At 42.9% G+C, this 15454-nt stretch overlaps 1 pseudogene; it reads left to right on the top strand.

The window, feature by feature from the left end:
- The window catches only part of LOC125912076 (phospholipid hydroperoxide glutathione peroxidase-like), a 57684-nt pseudogene that overhangs the window by 2210 nt on the left and 40020 nt on the right, over positions 1 to 15454 (top strand).

Raw genomic sequence — 15454 nt, 5'->3', positions numbered from 1 at the left:
TGTCTTATTTAATGACTGGCCTTGGGCGCTTTCACCCTGTGGCGGCTTTCCGCCCAAAGCCTTGTTAACCCATTGGAGCAAGCCTACAGGATTCTTAAACCTATTTCCCACAGAATAGGAAAGAGCATGCAGACACAGACTCCATATATATGGACGCCTGCTTTACAACCAAGGTGTCATTGCAGTAGAGCAAGTTAGATACGTTCTTTTTAACAAATGGTGCTGGATCCATTGGGTAGCTGATGGGAAAAAATGAGCCTTGACCCTCTTTCATACCATGCACAAAAATCAGTTCCATATGGATTATAGGCGTACACAGGAAAGGTAGAACAATAAAACTTCTAAAAGAGTACGTGGAAGTAGAGGTCATAAAGATGACCTTAGAGGAGAAATAATATTTCTTAAGATACAAAAATCTCTAACCATAAATGAAATATATTGATAAGTTGAACTTCATTATAGTTAAGAACTTTTATTAATCCAAAGATAACCAATAAGAGTAAAAAGACAGGCCTCAGAGAAGAAGATACTTGCAAAATGCATCTGACAGAGGGCTTTGTGTATACGAAGAACACCTTTATGTAATAAGAAAAGGTCTAACAACACACCCACACCCCCTCCCCCACATGCCTGGATCAAGCACATCAGAAGAGAAGATATCCAAATGGTCAATAAGCAAATGAAAGGGTACCAGCTTTATTCATCACTAGGGAAATGCAGATTAACCAATATATGCCTATCAGAATGGCTACTAAAAAAACCCTGACAATACCAAGTTTTGTATTTGTACCAAGTTTTGGAGGAGCAACTGGAATTCTCATTCTCCACTAGTAAGAGTATAAATTGATAAAAATCACTTTGGCAAACTGTTGGGCAGGATCTACTAAGGCTGAACATACGCATTCTCTGTGACCCAGCGGTTCCCCTCCTAGGCTTATACCCAACAGAAGTGAGGGAAAGAATGTCCATAGTGGCTTCTTTGGTAACAGTACCGAGATGGAAACCACTCGATAGCCATCAGCAGTAGAACAGGTAAGTTGTGGCAAACTCATACAGCTTCTTTAATACCTTGATAAAGAATGGACTGTGCCTCACACAGCAGTCTGGTTATTTTGAGTTAAAAAGCAATCAAATTCAGCAAGACAATTCAGCAGACTCAGGAAAAGCTCTTTACCTCTCTGACAATTGCCTAAAAAGAATTTGGATGGAGGACCTGCTCCAGGAAGAGAGCTGTCACCATAGATAACTACATGGTACCATGAACTAGGTACAGGGAGGAACCTGGCAAGGCCTGTTTGATCCAAGTCCTCTGTGTCCCATTGTTTCTGAGTGGCCTGGCAAACATTTACTCTTTTGTATCTTCCTGGGAATTGCATTCCTTCCCTTTGAAGTTCTAGACCCTACCTCTTGCCCCTTAGCTCAGGACCACATATACACCTCATGTTGCCTGACCGTTTTGGGGATTCCCTGTGCCTACAAAATTAAATTTGAATTTTTCCTGTTAATCTGTCTCATGTCAATTTGATTCTTAGTCCAGCCAGAAGGACCTTGAAGGGGACAGGAAATTCTTGCTCCCAACACTGTGAATGTCCATAAGGTGTTGGTTTTGCTATCTACTCGCTTGTCTGGTTTTAGGTGAGATTCAGAGATTGAAAAATAGCTGCTGTCACCCCTGCCCCCATCCTTCCAGAATCCTCTATGCTGCAGATACATGCCCTTTGCTGTATAGATATTTTAGATAGACTTTCCATTTTAGAGCATTTTAGGTTCACAGAAAAGTTAAACAGGAAGTACAGAGAGTTCCATGTACCCCTTCTCCCCCAAACAGTTTCCCTTATTATTAATACCTTGCCTTCGTTACAGTTGATGAACCAGTAGTAATGCCATACCTAAAGTCCATAATTTACATTAGAGCTTGCTCTTTGTGTTGTATAGTTCCATGGTTTTTGACAAATGTATAATGTCATATATATTATATTTCTGTAAAAGTTCAAAAGAACCACTTTCTGCTTAGAAACAGTTCACCTGTTTCTGGTACTGAGATGTTAAGGCATGGATGTATACAGGGGTTCTCAGAGGGAATTCTATATAATGCAGTGAATAACACTCTCGATGACATCCTGACTGTATGGATAGGAAAAAGCCTCACAGGGCTCTACCATGTAATGTCCCTCAACATAAGCTGATGGTACCCTAGTCCAAGGAAAGAAATTCAAGGGTAACAGAGAGACCCAGTAGGGGAGGCAAAAAAATAAAATACAGGTATATAGCTTTCTGACAGTCTGGCCTATTTCAGAGAAAAATGTACTGCAACTTACATATACTTCAGATAATCCTCCAAAAAAATTTTGATAGAGGGGCGCCTGGGTGGCTCAGTTGGTTAAGCGTCTGACCTCGGCTCAGGTCATGATCTCACAGCTTGTGGGTTCAAGCCCTGCATCGGGCTCTGTGCTGACAGCTCAGAGCCCGGAGCCTGCTTCAGATTCTGTGTCTCCTTCTCTGTCTCTGCCCCTCCCCTGCTGGTGCTCTGTCTCTCTCAGTCCCTCAAAAGTAAATAAACGTTAAAAAAATTTTTGATAGATACTGAGAAGTAACACCAACATTGTGGCTCTGTTTGCTTCTTAGACATTGTCAAATGTATGCCACTTTCTTTCATTTGAGAAATTAAAAATCTCAGTTTTTAGGCTACTGTTCTGGATGAGGAGAGGTGGGCTTTAAGCATAGTTAATAGTCCACTGACATCTTGCCAGCTTGTGAAGAATGCATTAAGAATAAACACCAGATTTCTGTAGTTTATTACCCCTTTTTGTGCCTTTGTGTGGAACTGTTTGCAGGTATACGTTCCATAAAGTTTGTGGTTTTAATACGTCCAATTAGGCTGTAGTAACTCTGCCTTCCATTTATGTATTAATTTTTTTTTCCTTTCATGTCTTCTGAAAATACCTTATGATACATTGAGTACACACAAAAGGAACATCATAGAATTTGTTGACAATTTTGTTGAGTATGTTCTCACCAAAACTGCACATTAACCTGAAATAGCCAAAATAACATGTATTAGTTTCCTATTGCTTCTGACAAATCACCACAAACTTAGTGGCTTAAAATAGTGCAAACATAGTTCTGGAGGTCAGAAGCTCAAAATGGATCTCATGGGGCTAAAATCTGAGGTGTCAGCAGGGTTGGAGGATTTAGGACAGAGTCGGTTTCCTTGCTTTTTCCAGCCTCTAGAGGGCACCCTCAGTTCTTGGTTCTAGGCCCCAGCCTGCAACGGTATCACTCCAGCCTCTGCTTCCGCCCTGATACCACCTTGGATTCTTCCGCCTCCCTCTTCACATTTAAGGACCCTTGTGAGTACGTTGGGCCGACACAGACAATTGAGGATAATCTCATTTAAAGTTCCTTAATTTAATCACATCTGGCAAAATCCCTTTTGCCCCATGAGGTAGCATTCATAGATTCTGGAGACTACAATGTGGACATTTTGGGGGACCTTCTGTTCTGCCTACAAGTGTTTTTAGACAATTATCTGTACCTTCCATTGACTTTTATCCTAAATCTTCTCAATTTGTGGTCAGTAGGTAAAATTTTTGGTTATTTATAAACATCTTTTGAGTCATTAGGAAGATTTTATACATCTTTATTTCCCTATATACTTGTGACTAATTTTCCTCAATTAGCTGATCAGTATTGTCTGTCTCAGTACCTAATAGTTTGTCCCTTTAACTGATGACTACTGTCTTATTAAGGGCTTAGCAAAACTTTAAAACTTAGTCTGCTGAGCCTTACACAGTGATAAATTGTTAAACCTTTTTGGTTTCCGAATTGGGTACAGAAGAGGCAACAGATCTATAAAATGAGATCTTGGGACTGTTTCTTCTTCTGTGAAAAGAAGGATAAGATACTCCCTTCCTCTTTCTCCGGTTCTTACATCCATAGCAGGACTAAATGTGCCTGGAGGGCAATGAAGTATGTTTAGTGATGCAGACTAGCTCAAAATTGACCGCTAGGAATACCCGTCCTAGATCTGGAAACCTGGCCTGCAAAATTTGTCGCCATCAAATCGTACGGCATAGAAGAGCGGATGGCTTTTGGATTGTTGCTGTTTGGTGCTCTGTCAAGTAGTACTGTACAGCAGACACGGTAAGAGCGTCAGCTAATGAACAGTGTCTGTGTCCTCCCCTGAGTGGGATTAAGGTCGGAGACAGCAGGTTTCTAGGCACAAACATCTGTTGTGGGACAAGTCTGTAGGTGCACGCTCCTCCAAGTTTCTAGGGCTACGAGAATGAAGTACTGGGAGTTCTAAGGATCCTCCTGGGAAATGAGGTTCGAGTTACAGTGAGGATAGTCCTCACAGGGGAGCGGCAGCTCAGGAAACATGGGCTCTGCCTGTGGGATTTCTCACTCCGGATCAGAAACCACAGGAGCTGCAACGAGCTTCAGCGTGGAGGAATAGGGGAGAAAGGGAGAGAGAGAGAGAATATAAAGAACATGACAGTTATTTACGTTTCCTTGACTTCTGGTATCACCAGAGATCTAGAGCTCTTAATGTATTTTTTCTCTTTGGAATGAGGTGATGAGAGCTACCAGGTACTAGACACTGAATGAGGCACTTTATACCCATAATGCCACATTTAATTCTTCACAGCAACCCTATGAGGTCTGCCTTGATATGTCCATTCTAAAGGTGAGGAGGCAGCTCTAAGAGATCAATTAGCTTTCCCAGGATTACAAAATTAATAAGTTATAGAGCAGGAATTCAAACCCAGTCTTTCTGACAAATTTCATGCATTTTAACTAAATCACAACTAACTACACTACAGGTCTTGGATAAATCCAGGTGAAATCTCTCATTTCATTAATACGAGGAATGCCACAGCATAATCTTGATGTCATCGCAGAAATATACACTGTGGAAACTTGGCTTTGCTCTGTCTCCTTGTCGGACCTAGGTTTCTCTATACAGGTTAAATAACGGGCCATCAGTCCTATTTTAAAAAAGGGAAAGCAAGTTGCTTTGAGGACCTGCAGGGGGCATCAGAGGCCCATTGACCCTGGTGCTCCTTTGCCTTTGGCACAGTTCAGAGAGAAGCCAAGGGGCACTGTATCAGCTGTTGGGGGCAAGAATAAAACAAAGAGGATGTGTCTCGCTCTCCTCCCTGCTGTTTTCCTACCACGTTGCTCTTCCTTTTCTTTAAAAATTGTTTTGTTTTTGTGTTGTCTTTTAACTTTCTTCCTGATCCTGTCCACCATAATTACATTGTGCTTCTTACCTAAGTTCCGTATTCTTTGTGACTCTCTTCCCTATGCTTCTATCCCTCCCTTAAGATTATTTCTCTTATTTTTTTTTAATTTTTTTTTAACGTTTTATTTATTTTTGAGACAGAGAGAGACAGAGCATGAACGGGGGAGGGGCAGAGAGAGAGGGAGACACAGAATCGGAAGCAGGCTCCAGGCTCTGAGCCATCAGCCCAGAGCCTGACGCGGGGCTCAAACTCACGGACCGCGAGATCGTGACCTGAGCTGAAGTCGGCCGCTTAACCGACTGCGCCACCCAGGCGCCCCTCTCTTATTTTTAAAAACCTTAAATTTGCCTTAAAATATACTCATTTAAAATTGCCTCTGTACATGTAAAGATAACAGCAGCATCAGTATGATAAAATAAATAATTACTGCTGAGAGAAGAGAGGGCCAGTAGGTGCTCACTGACTTTTTAGAGGGAGGGGACACTGAATTAAAATTAAATGGAATTGAAAGTGATAACAATACTTGTACCTTAGTTTGGGGGGAAAAAAGGAAAGTTTCACAGACATGCTTTGAACTGAGATAAATAAAGATTGTGATTTACTGTTTTGGAGAAACTTTTCAAATAACTGTTTCCTGCGATATAACAAAATTTGTGAGCTCAGGGAACCTCACTCATGTACCTAAAAGGTAGTAAACATTAAATTCTATTTAGATTCATAGATTCGTAGACTGTTAAAGCTGAATGAGACCTCAGCATCTAGTCACCTCTCTTCTCTTTCAGAGTGACCGAGAATCTCCTTGAGACCAAGGACAATGTTCCATTGACCTGATAAAGCTCAGCCCACACTCTGGTTAGTAGCAGGTGTTCCGTAAATATTTGTTATCTGAATGAGGACACTGGAGGCCCAGAAAGATTACTGATTCTTATAACATCGTACAGCAAGTCTTTTGTGGAGTGAGGGGTCTCCTGACCCTTGATTATGGTCTAGTTATATAATTTAAAAAACCAATCTAATACCCAAACAGTCGTATAAAGGGGAAATGACAGGGTAGTAATTTATAATAAAATATACCGATTCCAGCATCTGATTGCTCAGGCATAGCTACCTTGGAAGACATATGATGGAATAAGAATCTTGCAAGTACACGTAGAAATCACCGCGATGGCAATAGTACAGTTACTGGCTGATACAGGTATGTTATGTTGGTGACTCAAATTTGTTGTTAGTTAACCTCATTTTACAAAATGTGAACAATTCTTGGAAAGGTTCTAAACAACTGAAGTTTACTTGATTTACATGCCAGTTGCATTCCTGTAAAATTCAGTAATGTTCAAGGTGTGGGAAAACTGCTTTGCATTTAGACATAAAATGGAATTGGGCTCTAGGTTCAGATAGTCATAGACAAAATTTTGACCTACATGAAGGCTGGGAGGATACATAATGTTGTGTAGGACCTGAGGCAGCTCACCGTTGCACTGACCTATGGGTTGTAGAACATCTAACCTTAACCCTGACCCCACCCATGGAGTGCTCCCTGTGCCTGCCAATTCTTGTGACAACCAAAACACACTTGTAAATTCCCCCACTTTTTAGAGGTGACTCATCCTTGTTGAGAATCACTGGTCAAAAGGGTTAGCATTTTTGAGTTACCTCTGATTTTCATTGGGAGAGATAATAAAGTTGACATTTGTTGAGTACTAATTATGTGCCACCCCCCTGTTCTAAACATTCAATCTGTTTTAACTGATTTAATCCTTACAACAACTTTACAGTGTAGGGTCTATTATTATCCCCCATTTACAGATGGAGGAATTGAAACTTATCAAGGTTAGACAACTCATCCATGAAAACATAGCAAGGAAGTAAAGAAATTGGAATTCAAACTTAGGCAGTCTGGTGCCAGAGTCAGTGTGAGTAAACACTGCACCCACACTGCCTTATGGTTGAAGGTAGTCTTCAATCAGTTCCCTCAAAGTACATCATGATTCTCCTAAAATTTATCAGTGTCCTAAACTAAGCCTGCTGCTGGGGAAAGTGATGAAGATCATTTGACTCTCTTTCTTGCTGCCCTGCCCCACCCCATTTCTCTCTCTCTGTCTCTCTGTCTGTCTCTCTCTCTCATGCGCGCGCGCGCGCGCACACACACACACACACACACACACACACACACATGCACACACGCACACATACACACACACTGCTTCTTTCCCTCTGGCTCACTGGAAGAAATGATGATATCATGGCTGCTGCAGATCTGTGAGCAATGATATTGAGGACTGGTGAACATGAGTCAGGGGCCCTTTGTTGGAAAGATCATGAGTATGTGTGTGTGTCATATTTTCACCACTGATGTTGTAACTTGGTTACAGTTGCCTGGTAACTATGCACTGTTGTAAGCACTTTTTAAAAAATTAAAACTGGCTTTGGTAAAAGTCCATACAGATTTTTTCACCTCTTTTACAGTCTGTAGTTCTCACTACTATCACAGATAAACAAAAATCCAGTAGTCCTCTGTGCTTTACCTTTCCCTCACTCTTCCCTTATGTTTGGCATCCACTCATAACATTCTTTTTGCCAAATTTTGCAAAATTTGCAATCATTTGAATCCATGGCATGAAATTGCTTCACAGTAGCTTTGAAATCGCTCCATGTATGTATATATGTATGTATGTATGTATGTATGTTTATATCTTATTTTTGAGAGAGAGAGAGAGTGAGGGAGGGACACAGAGAGAGGGAGACCGAGGATCCAAAGCAGACTCTGCAAATGAGAGCCCGACGCGGGTCTCAAACTCATGAACCATGAGACCATGACCTGAGCTGAAGCTGGACGATCAACCGACTGAGCCATCCAGGTGCCCCAGACATTGCTCCTTTTAGATATTTATTGGCAAAATTCTATCACTGCTGTCCTTCACTAAACGGTCAACATACAGTGTGACCACTCTGAATTGTATGTGTTAGAACCCATAGTCTGAGACGTGGACTCGGTAGGATCCTAGTGTATTAGGTCTGAAGGGTCAGTGGAGTCCCACCCCTCAGCTGGAGTGCCTGGCTGCCCCAGAACAATTCCCCGCCATGTACTTGATCTTTGACCTTGGATAAGTTACTCGAAACTCTTCAGTTAGGTAAATAAGGCTTTTTTACATAGTAGCCTCCCAATTAGCAAGCAAATTGACTTCCCTGCATACCATATTTCAGCAGGCAGGCTGAGCTCATGTGGAAATACAGTGAGCTCAACTGAATGACAGATTTTTTTTTAAGTTTATGTATTTACATAATTGCTACACCAGTGTGGGGCTTGAACTCACTACCCCGAGATCAAGAACTGCCGCTCTTATGACTGAGCCAGCCAGGCACCACAGGAATGGCCAAGGCTGAAATATGTGGTAGGATGTCCCAGGAACTGTTACAGGCATTTGGCATGAATTAGTTTCTTTGATCTTCGTAACAACCCTAAGAGGTAGGAGCTATTACTGTCCCCTTTTTATGAGTGGGCCTACTGAGGGACAGAGAAGGAAAGTAACTTGCCCAGTTCCACAGCTAGTCAACCACAGAGGTGAGGGATAGTCCCAGGGAGGCTTCCTGCATGCTCCACACTCCTCTGAGGATGAGATGGGTTTCTGACAATCACATTTTGCTGACCTCTCCGAGGCAGGCCTAACACGTTGGCCATACTTGCAACACTGGCTTATTGTGGCACGAAATTTTTGTAGTGTTGGGAGCAAGAAATTCCTGTCCCCTTCTAGGTCCTTCTCGATGGACTAAGAATCAAATTGACATGATACAGATTAACAGAAAAAAAAAATCAAATTTAATCTTGTAGGTATAGGAAATCCACACAGACATGGAAATTCTAAAAACAGGCAAAAGGAGATACATATATTGTCCAGAGTTAAGGAGCTGGAGGTAGGGTCTTGAACTTCAAAGGGAAGGAATGCAATTCCCAGGAAGGTAAAAAAGAGTAAACATTGGGGCGCCTGGGTGGCTCAGTTGGTTGAGCATCTGACTTCGGCTCAGGTCATGATCTCACGGTTTGTGAGTTCGAGCCCCGTGTCGGGCTCTTTACTGACAGTTCAGAGCCTGGAGCTTGCTTCGGATTCTGTGTCTCCCTCTCTGTCTGTCCCTCCCCTGCTTGCCCTCTGTCTCTCTCTCTCTCTCTCTCTCAAAAATAAATAAACATTAAAAAAAAAAAAAAAGGAAGAAAAGAGTAGATGTTTGCTGGGCCAATCAGAAACAATGGGACACAGAAGACTTGGATCAGACAGGCCTTGCCAGGTTCCTCCCTGTACCTAGTTCGTGGTACGGTGTAGTTATCTATGGTGACAGCTCTCTTCCTGGAGCAGGTCCTCCGTCCAAATTCTTTTCAGACAGTTGGGGGGAGGTGAAGAGCTTTTCCTGAGCCTGCTGGGTTTTGATTGCTTTTTAACTCCAAATAACCTTTGTGCCAAAGTGGCTCATTTTGGGGCGGCCTGCCTTGGCCCTACAGTATCACGACAGCATAATGCTATAAGCCCAGAGGAATTTCATATTACCTTTAATGACCTGAATTAGACCTAAGAAAACTGCTAGCCAGCATGATACTTAACTCCAGTGCCCAAAAAAGTGGTTACTTGTAATTCTCAGTTTGCTTTTGAATTTATGTGCATCCAAACCTCCACTCTCAGCTTTGCATTAAATGACTGTAGTCATTGCCTCCATTTTCATCTTCCTCTCAAATAATGGCTCTGGACCCAGAGCTGATAGCCCTCTTTGAGTTCAGACAACTGAGAGGGTGTTCTGGAAAATGGGGACACTTCTTCAGGGCATGAGGCTGTCCTGGGTGTCCCTGATGGCCCTCTGTCAGGGGGATAGGGTCTGTGAATTGTGTTTCTAGCAATGGTGGTACACTTGTGTTGACCCATCCCTGGCAGAACCCTCCCTACCCCCACCGGCCCCTTGTTGGGGGCGGGGGGGTAGGATCTGTGAGTCTCCTGACCTAAGTGGGCAGAATGTGTGGCTGTGAAGGAGAGTAAAGCAGTCAGCTGTAAGGAGGAATTGGGGCTGATTGGCACCAAACACGGAACTTTCTCCATGAATCTGTGAGTGGGGCATCTCTATCCTAGTAGCTGGGTCTCTCCTATGGCACTTCGTCAGTTTTTTGCTTACTTAGCAGTTAGCTGTCAAATTAGAAATCCCTCCTGTTTTAGTTTTTAAAGCCTTGATATGGTCTAACTTCAGTTGGCAAAAACAAACAAAACCCCCATGCAAACAATGTAGGAGGATCTTTCTGTCTTTAACCTGATGCAATCAGATACAGCAGTCGAGTGTGGGTCCCTGGAGTCAGATTGCCTGAGTGAATCCTGGCTCTGCTACTTACCAGTTGTGCAGTCTTCTTTACTTCATCTGTAAAATAGGAATAATAATAAGTGATGTGTGAGCATTAAGAGTACCTCATTGTCAGACCTCAGTACCTACCATCATGATCCACAGGTAGTTCAGTATTGTGTGTAACTAAAGTGACATCAGAGACATATGATGAAGAGTGGCAGTTAAAAAGTTAATTGTGTCATTTTGGATCTCTCTTTTCCTCTTTGCTTCTTGCACTGCTGTGTGACAGCTCTCTTCTGGCATGTGTCAAATGGCCTTTTCCTGTGATTAATGTTTCAAATTTATAACTGGTCAAAGAGGTACAAAAAAGAGGGGGAGGGCAGCGGTACTTAGTCTAACCACACCCACGTGAAAGCAGATACTGGGCTGTTCCCATGGCGATGTAGAGTATTTTGTCAAACACTTGGCCCAGGGAACGGGGGATGAGTCATCCTCTTGGCTGGGTGGGGAGAGGGCAACTGCTGTCAATTGAAACTGTCAGACCAATAGTTGGGTTGGGAGGCTCCCCTGGTTCCTGCAATAAATCAGAGAGACATCTCGGGTCTGCGGTTTGGTTGTACTTGGTTCATTTGTCATGTGGACATTTTTTTCTGATTTCCTTCCTCTGGATACAAGGAGCTATGGATACCCCTTTGCATATCTATCTATCTATCTATCTATCTATCTCTATATATCAAGAAACCGCAAACTTAGTTCTTGTAAAAATAAGGTCTGTCTTCCTGTATGTCTTGACACAACTAAAGCTAGCAAAAGGGTTTTTATGAGCTGCTTCTCCTGTTCCCTGTTTCCACATACTCATTGTCCATAAGTAAGGTTTGCTGAAGGATATTATGCAGCATTTTCTTTTTAGCAAGAGTTAAACACACAGGGGTATATTTTTTCAGATAGAAGTGTTCGGATAACTATAGGCATCATAATTTCAGGATGGAAAATCTGAACCAGATATGACTTCTCTGGACTTTACTAGCTGGTTGAAGTCAGTAATTCTGCATCAAGCAAGCTGAGAAGCACAATTACATGCTGATAGAATGTGCCATAGCCTCAAGTGGTTAGCCTGGATTACTACTGCTCAGTCATCACTGACTACCCACAGCACACTGGGCAGGAGCAGAATTAGACACCTGGGAATCACATGCTAATGAAAGTCACCTACCCTTGCAATCATTTATTGAGTTGCTGTCATGCCCATGCTATCATGCCTATGCTAGGCTATAAACAGGGATACAAACCCTCTAAAACACAACTCTTGTTTTCTAAGAGTTTCTGATATAGATGAGGGAAAACAAAAAGCAGGAAAAACTAACAGGCAATAACATGAGGCAGCAGCAATGGGCAGTACATGTGTGGAGAAAAGAGAAATCCTGAGGGGCTGTGGTGAAGGAAGATGGGATTTGACTTGAGCCTTGAAGGATGGGTGGAGAAGGGGAGAGAACATTCAGGAAGGGGAGAAGACAAGAGCAACAGTGCAGAGGTCGGGTCTCAGCACTGGAATTTGGTCCATGTAGGGATGTTAGGACAGGCCAAGGAGGTCAGAAACTGGGGAAGAGATCAGGCATTGGTGTGGGGTGCTATTAGTATATGGTGGGGGGTCATTAGCACAGAGCCTGAAAACTGTGGAGCCAAAAACAAAAAAAACAAAAAAATAAAAAAACAGGAGAACCATGTAAAATACAAAGGGTGCTATTTAAAAATGTGAGTTACGGCCCTGCCAAGGAAGGAAATGATGAGAGAGATACAGAATTCGGTCAACCCAAATCATGCAATAGTATAAAAGTTTACAGTGTGATTCCATGTTGTGAGCAGGATCTGATGAATTGGCATCATGATACCATCAAGAATGTGACTTGAGACCCAAATGGAAGGTCTTAATCAGAAAAAGAATTAAAAAGAGAATTATAATATACTAAATCTTCAAAGTCAGTATTTAAATATTTAATAGCATTAAATTAATTTGTGAAGGCACTTCGAAAAGTGATTGTTGAATTGCACTTGGTTAATAACTAGATTTACACTGGAAATACTGGATTTTTTAATTTAACTTAAAAAAATTTTTTTTAATGTTCATTTATTTTTGAGAGAGAGATGGAGAGAGTGTGAGCCAGGGAGGGGCATAGAGAGGGAGACACAGAATCTGAAGCAGGCTCCAGGCTCTGAGCTGTCAGCACAGAGCCCGATGTGGGGCTTGAACCCATGAACTGTGAGATCATGACCTGAACCGAAGTCAGACACCTAACTGATTGAGCCACCCAGGTACCCTTTAAATTGAACTTTAATAAAAGAAGTATTAATCTTAAAAATCAAAGCATCTGCAAATAGCATTTTTTCCGTGCATGACTGCTGATTTGGAGGAACCAGCAACTTCCTGTTGGCCTGAGCACAGCATGGAGGCAAGGGGGCTGTCCACACGCCAGGCCCAAGGTGGTTCATGAAGGCATGTGGGGAGCACCATGGAGAGGTCTGTCGACTGTTGGGATTGAGGTCTGGGGGGAGACTTCGGTTCCCAAGGCATGGAGAGGAAAAAGAAACACTGACAGCGTAGGACCCAGGGAAGGAAATGGAGTCACATAAGGTTCTCTCTCAGAAGGTAAACAAGGACAGGGAAAATGAGAACTTTCAGGGAAGAACATGCAGAAATGTTTTTGCTTTGCATCGAATGAAAGCTTATAGTGACCAGGAATAAAACAGGTATTGGTCTCTGTGATACTGGAAATTAATTATCGTTAGTCTGGACCTTTAAGTAGAATTCAGTATGTGTTGAGAGTAGGCCAAATTTCAAAGTCCCATGAGAAAGGAGGGCTTTGAAAAATAATGGACACTTAGGCCCTACCACAGAACAATCGAATCAGCATCTCTGGGGGCAGGGGCCGGGCATCAGTGTTTTTTTGTTTTCTCGGGAAGTCTTTTTAACTCTCTGGGCATCTGTTTCCTACTGTAAAATAAGACTGGAATAGATGATCTCAAGGCTCCAACTAGCTCCAACATTCTGTGATTCGTGGAGGAGAAACTGCCGGGCCATTCATTATTAGTTCAGATACTGACCTGCCCGCCACCGCAGTTCAGTGGCCCACTCAGTCCGGAGGAATTTCACACAGGAAAGAAGATGCTAGCAGTCACTCCAGAGAGTCAGGCAGGGACTTTTATAGTTGGTCAGGGAAACAAATGAGAAAACAAATAGCAACAACAAAAGCAGGCTCACTTCCCTTGGGTTGTCTGTGTACTTGTTCCTAAAATGAACGTGAACAGGCAGAGAGTGACAACTCTCAAGTGGAGGCTTGGGTGTTGTAGATCTTACCGTTCTGGAGGTCAGAAGTCGGATGTAGTCTCACAAGTCTTCTCCAATGCCAGGGCAATTTCTCTGCTTTTAAGGACTAACGTGATAAGATTGGGCCCACCCAGACAATCCAGGATAATCTCCCCAGTTTGAGGCCCTTAATCCCATCTGCAAAGTCTCTTGCCACATAGGATTCACAGGTTCCAAGGATTAGGGTGAGAACCTGGGGGCACAGGGGAGAAAGGGATTACTCTGCCTACCCTGTGCCTCCAGGTAGTTTTTTGTTGTTGTTGTTGTTGTTTTTTAAATTTTTTTTTAACGTTTTTATTTATTTTTAAGACAGAGAGAGACAGAGCATGAATGGGGGAGGGTCAGAGAGAGGGAGACACAGAATCTGAAACAGGCTCCAGGCTCCGAGCTGTCAGCACAGAGCCTGACGCGGGGCTCGAACTCACGGACCGCGAGATCGTGACCTGAGCCGAAGTCGGCCGATTAACCGACTGAGCCACCCAGGCGCCCCTGTTGTTGTTTTTTAAAGGTAAGAAGCTGAACTGGGTCATCTGGGTGGCTCTGGTCGGTTGAGTGTCAGTCAGACTGTTGATCTTGGCTCAGGTCATTATCTCATGGTTTGTGGGTTCGAGCCCCACATTGAGCTCTGTGCTCATAGCGTGGAGCCTGCTTGGGATTCTCTCTCCCTCTCTCTCTGCTCTCCCCCACTCTCTCACTCTGTCTTTTTCTGTCTCTTTCTCTGTCTCAAAAAAAAAAGCTTAAAAAAAAAAGATAAGAAGCCGAAGTGGGAGCTTGTGGTGCAAAGTGGTGCTTTGGTTTCTCTTCAGAGTCACTAAATACTGATCCTGGACAGGATGAGAATATTTATCTAATATAAACTATTACCACCACCACCACCACCCCCCACAGTAGGTAGAGGGGAGTCCTGGAACTGAGGATGTAGGATCTTGCCTTTCTTTTATTTCAGGGATGAGAAAAGAGCATGTTTAATTCTATTAGTATTTGTTCTCTGAGAGCCCTCAGCAGCGGTGACAACACCCTCCCTTCTGGGCCAGAACTTTTCATCCCTGTCCCATGGAATTCTCTGCTTTTCTAGGGATACTTTAGAAAGTCTGGCTCTGTTGGTCATGTTTAATTTGCTCCCAGCTTGTCTTCAGCACTAACGAACATCAGGGAATGGAAATTGGGCAAAGAAATGAAGGAAGACAGAAAACAAAACAAAAAAAGAATTTGTTTTTCAGATCCTCTATGTCCTTAGGGTCTGAACTCCAAGTTAGATGGCTTTGAACTCTTAGTATAGGAATGACGAAGATGAATTCATTTAGTAGGTGTTTATTGGGTGCCCACTCTGTGCCAGGCACCAGCTGTCCAGAGATCTCTGGGAGGAAGAGGCAGGCTGCTGTTTATTCAAAAACCATCATCAGGCCAACTCCAAGTTCTTGTGAAAGGGCTGGGCCTGTTGATTTGGAGCTGGTGCCCCGCCCACAATTGTTTAATGATAGACAGGAACCTGAGCCTCCCGGAGCTCTGTACCTTTAGTCAATTAATTATTCAA

The sequence above is a fragment of the Panthera uncia genome (genome assembly GCF_023721935.1).
Source record: "Panthera uncia isolate 11264 chromosome C1 unlocalized genomic scaffold, Puncia_PCG_1.0 HiC_scaffold_4, whole genome shotgun sequence".
NCBI classification, from domain to species: Eukaryota; Metazoa; Chordata; class Mammalia; order Carnivora; family Felidae; genus Panthera; species Panthera uncia.
The sequence above is the reverse complement of the archived record's forward strand: the minus strand, read 5'-3'. Positions and strand labels throughout refer to the sequence as shown.